Source organism: Taudactylus pleione, unplaced genomic scaffold (genome assembly GCF_031769625.1).
Source record: "Taudactylus pleione unplaced genomic scaffold, aTauple2 ptg000108l, whole genome shotgun sequence".
Lineage (NCBI taxonomy): Eukaryota > Metazoa > Chordata > Amphibia > Anura > Myobatrachidae > Taudactylus > Taudactylus pleione.
The window spans coordinates 4,169,483-4,177,229 of record NW_028284510.1 but is presented as its reverse complement, the minus strand read 5'-3'; positions in this window follow the sequence as shown (position 1 = coordinate 4,177,229).

Genomic DNA, 7,747 nt, shown 5'->3' with positions numbered 1-7,747 from the left:
CGGTACCACAGTTTGTGGCTCCGTGATTTCCTTTTTTATTTTTTTGCCAAGTCCAGGAATGCCTACTTTGGACCGAAGATGACAGAACCTTGCAGAGGTGATGGTGAGTATGTTTTTTTTTCACAGGTCCCCAATGAATACTCTACTGTACTGTACAAGAGTACCAATGCTGCAGGGATACATAGGTGAGTATGTGTGCATGTGTGGGGTGTGATATGTGTTACCGGTGGCCGCATGGCCGGTGGTTCAATACTGGACAGCGGCTGCCCGACAAAGGAGGAAATCCCGATCGTCCTATAGGTAAGTATTTTCTAACCTAACCTAACCTAACCCCCATAACCCTAACCCTCCTTAGGGGTGCCTAACCCTAACCTCCCCCCAGTTCCTAACCCTAACTCCCCCTCTAAGAGCCTAAACCTAACCACCCGTTCTCTGCTGCCTAACCCTAAATCCCCGGGGGGGGTGCCTAACCCTAACCCTCCCTCCCCATAGCCTAACCCTAACCTCCCCCCGGGGATGCCTAACCCTAACCCTCCCTTCCCCTAGCCTAACCCTAACCTCCCGGGGGGGAGCCTAAACCTAAGTCCCCCCCCCCGGGAGCCCTAAACCTTACCCTCCCCCCCGCTCGATCGGGATGCCGGGCGCTGGTCTCCCGACGTCGGGCAAATGACAGGCATCTAGATTTAGATGCCTGTCATTCGTCCCTAGTCGGGATAAAGCAGTCTGGAAGCCGGCGGTCAGCATTTAGACCGTCGGGTTCCAGACTACATCCCCATGTTTGTACATGTTTCAGTGCATGTATGTTTAATAAACTTATACTGTGTACAGTGTGTGTGTACTGTGTTTATTCAAACATTTCTTTACAGGTGAACTACAGGAACCAGTGGGCCCTTAATGCCCTACATGCTGGTACTTGTGGTTCTCCAAGTACCAGCATGTGGGGGAGGATTACTGGTACCTACAGTTCCACTTGTAAAGACAATGGCCCTCATTCCGAGCCACTCACTATTTGCAGTCGTTCGTTCTAAAACAAGGTGGCTATTCAAATGAACCGTTCGCTGTTTGCGGTCTGTTCACGCCTCTATGTCTGAACGAGCGAACAAAACTTGCGTTCGTTTTTTGGAAAAATACGCCCCCTGGCCGCTCGCATCCTACGTCATGTCCGCTATTTATTAGATTAATCGAGTACATCGACAAGGGTATGAACTGCTCGCTATTCTTGGGGTTGTTGTTTGCTACCACAATTTTGCGAGCAGTTCTGACTCTAAAATAACTCAGTGACGTGGTCAATGACGCTGCTGTATTAAATATGCACACCCATAAAACGCCCATTTTGACCTTTAAGCACGCCTGCGTTCTGATTTCCACTCCCCATTTTCAAGCACCTTCCCCTGTTACCACCCACATACGCCTCTTTCTGTCACTCAAAATAGCAGGCATTCGCTATTTTGCGAGCACATGAATATCGGCCGCACTGACTGGTTAGCGCATGCGTATAACGATCCGTATGCATGCGCAGTTGGGCTAACATCGCTCGAAACGAACGAGCGGCCGCTTACGAGCGGCTCTGAATCAGGCCCAATGTTTGCTAATCTTTACTTATTTAATTTACACTAAACCACATAATCAATCTGGCAGCCACTGACCAGGGGTACCGATGATAGCCCCGGGCTATTAGCATGGGCCTGGGGTGCCCTACAGGGGAACCCTACTCATTTTTCCCCCTGTATTTCCAGAACCAAGACCATATGAGAGCCCAGTGCTGGTGTGCAGAATACGGGGGACCCCAACATTGTTTGCTGGTTCTGACTAGCCCGGTGTAGTTGTGCTTACTTATGGGGGACCCCTATGTTTTGTCCTCTGTATGTTGCCCAAGCAGCACTGTGTGCCTAAAGCCTGGGGCTGGTTGGTCTTTGGGGGGGGCATGCAGTTTTTTTAACACTTTGTTTTTTCACAGATGCTTGGATGGTTCTTACTGAACCATCCCTGCATCTGTATTTATTCACGGATGGTTCTCACTGAACCATCCCTGCATCTGTGTTTATTTTATTACAGACAGATGCATGCATCACAGATCTCCATGTGCGTGCATCATTTTTTTCTTTTTTAACAAATAATGCGCTCGGACGAACGATTCATCGCATGATGAAAAAACAGGGCACGATCAGCATACGAATACGACGGATTTTAAGGGCTGCACATCTGATCAGATCATGCGATACATTTTAGGAGCTGTGGGGGCGTGCATTGGATCATATCCTACTTTAATAATGCACAATTTCTGCATAATTGATCGTACAGCACATCGAAAATCTGGCAATCTGATGGTAATCGTGTATGGCCAGCATAAAATCATCTGAAGACCGAAACTCCTATAAAGAGAGACTATGGGGTAAATTTACAAAAGTGAGAGTTTTTAGAAGTGAGTTTTAAAAGTGATGTTGCCTATAGCAACCAATCAGATTCTAGCTATTATCTTCTAGAAAGTGCTAGTTAAATGGTAAGTAAAATCTGCTTGGTTGCTATGAGCAACATCACTTTTCAAACTCATTTCTAAAAACTCTCACTTTAGTAAATTTACCCCTACAAATGAAATGCCTTATACCCTGAGTGATATAATTGTTAGGTTTCTCTAATTTACATGATTTAAGTTCAACCATATATACTGTAAGCTTATAATTGTTACACTTCTCTTGTTAGTTAGATTATAATTACCATGTTGGCTAATTAATATGAAGTAATGTATACTATATATAATTGTTTAAAAACTTTAAATAGCAGACTTTACTTGTCAGCATAATTATAATTGTCAGGATTCATAGTTAACATACAGTACAGCACACTGTATACAGACTTATAATTGTCACATTTAACTTGTTTACATTCTGTACTTGAACAGTGTATTAAAATGTATTAAATAAAATTTGATGTACACAAGCTTTTGTATCTCATATCAGAGCTGTAACTAGATATTTCCTTACACTGGTCAAGAGAGATCACCGACACCAACCATAACCATTTTTTAGTCACCCCTGCTGATGAGACATGTACACCTTAGCTATGACTCTGTTAGTAATTTAGGTAAGCTATCTGATCTGTACCATGGTATATGATAAAGCTGCATTCTATAGTCCTTTAGGGTCGCATTCAATTAGTGGAGAAAAGCCGTTTTCAGTGCAAAAGTTTCACCGGTGATGTCATTTCGCCAGTGGAAACTTATCTCCATATTCAATTGTGTTGACTTTTTGCCGGTGTGGAAACGCAATGCAATGTACCCGGCGGAAAAGTTTTACCTATGAATAGCTGTCGAAAAAAAATGCAGAATTGCGGTTTTGGGGTGCAAAGGTGGGGAAATTGCCCTGCACCATTAAGACAGGTCCCCAAACATAAACTGTTGCAAAAAAATAATTAAAAAATGAAAAGACCACCCCAAAAAATTACTTTGAAAAAGGGGGTGAAAAAGGTCATAGTTGGGGTACAAACTTAAAAACTAGCGGAATAGACATTGGGAAGGTCTGAAAGTATGGGGGAGGGTTTTTTTATTGCAGGTGCTTGCTGAAGGTGCAATTTTCATTTTTTTTAGAACCTCACTTTTGCGATTTTTAACCATGCTTGTACCCATTTTCATGTACCTCAAATTTGCTGGGGCTAGTTATTGTCCCCGAAATACCCTGCTAAATGCTCTTCTTCACCACTTGTGCAAAGACACAAATTAGCAGCTAATGAGAGCATTTAAGCACCCCAATTAGCTTCAGCAGGGCTATTTGGGGGCATCTACCATGATCCTCAATGCTAGTGCATCTTTTGGGGGGTGTCGGGGGGATTTTACCTAATCTGACAGCACTTTTTGCCTGTTTGCATTTCGCTGGTTGCTGTTTTCGACAATTTCTAATTGAATATAGGGATAAGCTGGGACGCGCGCAATACTTTTTCGCATTGAAAACCAGCGATATCGGTCAAAAGTCTGGCATGCGAAAAGTACGGGACTTTATGCATCTACATGAATATGCCCCTTAATGTCCAGAATGTCTTCCCAGTTACTGTACATGGAGTAAGTGTAGAGGAGCAAACAGCAGATACACAGACTCTGTCAGTGCATACTCAGGTGTAGGAATTGCTACCTGTACTACTCGCCCCCATCCACCAGATATACTAATCTCCAAATATTCCACCCATACACTGATATGCCTGCCGCCCATCCAGAAAAGCTGTATATAGTACCTCTTACCCACTGCTACTCACAGATACCATACTTTAGACATTGAAATACCCCTTACTCACCATCACACTCTGACTCCATACCTCACCCTCACTCATCATCACTCCCTGACTCCATATCTGTCCTAATGGCAAACATCTAACTCACAATCTCTCTTCAATGCCATATCTCAATTATTGGAAAATCTTTTACTCATCATCACTCCCCGACTCCATACCACAACTACTGGCATACAACTCACTCACCATCACTCCTCAACACCATACCTCAGCTACTTGCATAATCTTCACTCAATATCATCACTCTGTGACTCCATACCTCACCTACTGGCATAATCCTCACTCACCATCAATCTCTAACTCCATACTTCACCTACTGGCATACACCTCACTCAACATCCTTCATTGACTCTATACCTCACTTCCTGGGATACACCTCACTTACAACCACTCCTCAACACCATGCCTCACCTACAGGCATACACCTCACTCAACATCACTCTGTGTCTCCATACCTCACCTACTTGCAAACACCTCACTCAACATCCTTCAATTAACTCCATTCCTCACCTACTAGCATACACCTCACTTACCATCACTCCCCAACTCCATACATATCCTACTGGCATACACCTCACTCAATACCATTCCATGAATCGATACCTTACCTAATTTCATATGCTTTACTCACCATTACTCCTCAACACCATACAGTACCTCACCTACAGGCATAGCTCTATGACTCCATAACTTAACTACTGGCAATTGACTCACTCACCATCACTCCTCAACACCATACCTTAGCTTCTGGCTTAAACCACACTCACCATTACACATTGTCTCCATACATACCCTATTGGCAAACACCTTAGTCACCATCACTCCCTGACTCCATAACTCACCTACAGGCATATCAACTACTGGCATTAACCTCACTCACCATCACTCATTGTCTCCATACCTATCCTACTGGAAAACAGCTTAGTCACTATACACCTCCCTCATCATCACTCCTCAACACCATACTGTACCTCACCTACTGTCATACAACTCACTTACAGTCACTCCTCAGCACCATACCTCACCTACTGGCATACTCCTCACTCAACATTACTCCATGACTCCATACCTAACCTACTGGCTTACACTTCACTCGCTGTCACTCTCTGACTCAATACCTCACCTAGTGGCATACACCTCACTTACCATCCCTCCCCAACTCCATCTAACCTACTGGGATACACCTCACTCACCATCACTCCCCAATTCCATACCTCACTCACCATAATTCTTCACACCAAACCTCATCTACATGCATACACCTCAAACTCTGACTCAATACATCACCTACTGGCATACACTTCACTTACCATCACTCCCTGACTCCATATCTAACCTACTGTGATACACCTCACTCACCATCACTCTCCAACTCCATACCTCACTCTCCATCACTCCTCAAAACCATACCTCACCTACTGGCATACAGTTCATTCACCATCACTTCCTGAATCCATATATATCCTGTTGAAAAACACCTTAGTCACCATCACTCCATTACTCCATACAGTATCTAACCTACTGGCAAACACCTAACTCACAATCACTTCACAGTGCCATACCTTACCTACTGGAAAAGCCTTTACTTACCATCACTCCCTGACTTTATACCACCCTTACTGCCATTTCCCTCACTCACCATCACTCCCCAACTCCACACCTTGCCCACTGGCTTACAACCCACTCCACTTTACTTAATCTCACTCACTGACTCCTTACCTTACCAACTGGCATACACATCACTAACCATAACTCCCCCACTGCATAACTAACCTACTGGCATGCACCTAACTCACCATCACACACTGACTCCATACCTCACCCATCTAGAATGCCCATCACTCCTTGACTCCATACCATATTCATCTGGAATAACCCTCAGTCACTTTCAATCCCCAACCTATACCTCACCCATGTGGCATTCCCCTAACTCACAAATACTCCCCAAATCCATACCTTACCTACTGGCATAACCTGCACTTACCATCACTCAAATAATCCACACCTTATATGCTGTTGTAAACTACACTTATCAGCACTCCCCAACACCATACCTCACCTACTGGCATACTCACCATCACTCCATCACTCCATACCTCACCTACTGTCATCCAACTCATTAGCCATCACTCCCTGATTCCATAGCTCACCTAAAGGCATACCCCTCACTCATAATTACTATGTGACTCCATATCTCATCGACTGGAAAAACCTTCACTCATCAGCACTCTCCAATGCCATACCTCACTTACTGGCATAATCTCCATCACTAATCAGCACTCATTGACTCCAAACCTCTCCTGCTGGCATACCCCTCACTCACCAGCACTCTCTGACTCCATACCTCACCTACAGGCATACCCCTTATGCACCATCACTCCCCAACTCCATTCCTTACCAACTGACATAACCCTCACCCTCCATCACTCCCTGACTCCATAACTAACCTTCTGGCATACACCTCACTTACCACCACTATTCAACATCATACCTCACCTACTGGTATACAGTACACCTCACTCAACATCACTCCTTGACTTTATACCCCACTTACTGGCATACACCTCACTCAACATCATTTATTGACTCCATACCTCACCTACTGGCACACACCTCACTCACCATAACTCCATGACTCCATACCTCAACAACTGGCATATGACTCACACACCATCACTCCTTAACACCATTCCTCACCTACTGGCATACTGTACACCTCACTCACCATCACTCCCTGACTCCATACCTATCTGACTGGCAAACACCTTAGTCACCATCACTACTTGATTACATACCTAACCTATTGGCAAACATCTAATTCACAGTCACTCCTCAATGCCATACCTCACCTACAGGAAAAGCCTTTAGTCAACATCACTCCCTGCACCCCTACTGACATACTCATCTACTGCCATACCCCTCACTCACTCCCCAACTACACACCTTGCTCACTGGCATATAACTTACTCCCCCTTACTCACTCTCACTCACTGACTCCATACCTTACCTACTGGCATACACCTCATCACCATCTTCACTGACTCTATACCACACCCATCTGGAATACCCATCACTCACTTTCACTTCCCAACCTTTACCCTCACTTACAAATACTCCCCAACTCCATACCTTACATACTGGCATAACCTGCACTCAGAATCACTCAACATCACCATACCTTACCTACTTGTGTACATCTCACTTATCACCACTCCCCAACACCATACCTCACCTACTGGCATACTCACAATCACTCCATGACTCCATACCTCATTTACTAGCATACTGTACACCATATTCACCATCACTCCCTAAATCCATACCTCACCCATCTGGCATACCCCTCACTCACCAAAACTCTCGACTCTATAACTCACCTACTAGCATACCTCTCACTCACCATCACTTCCTGACTCCATACCTCACCTTTATGATATATTGCTCCATAACTGTATACCTCTCCTAATGG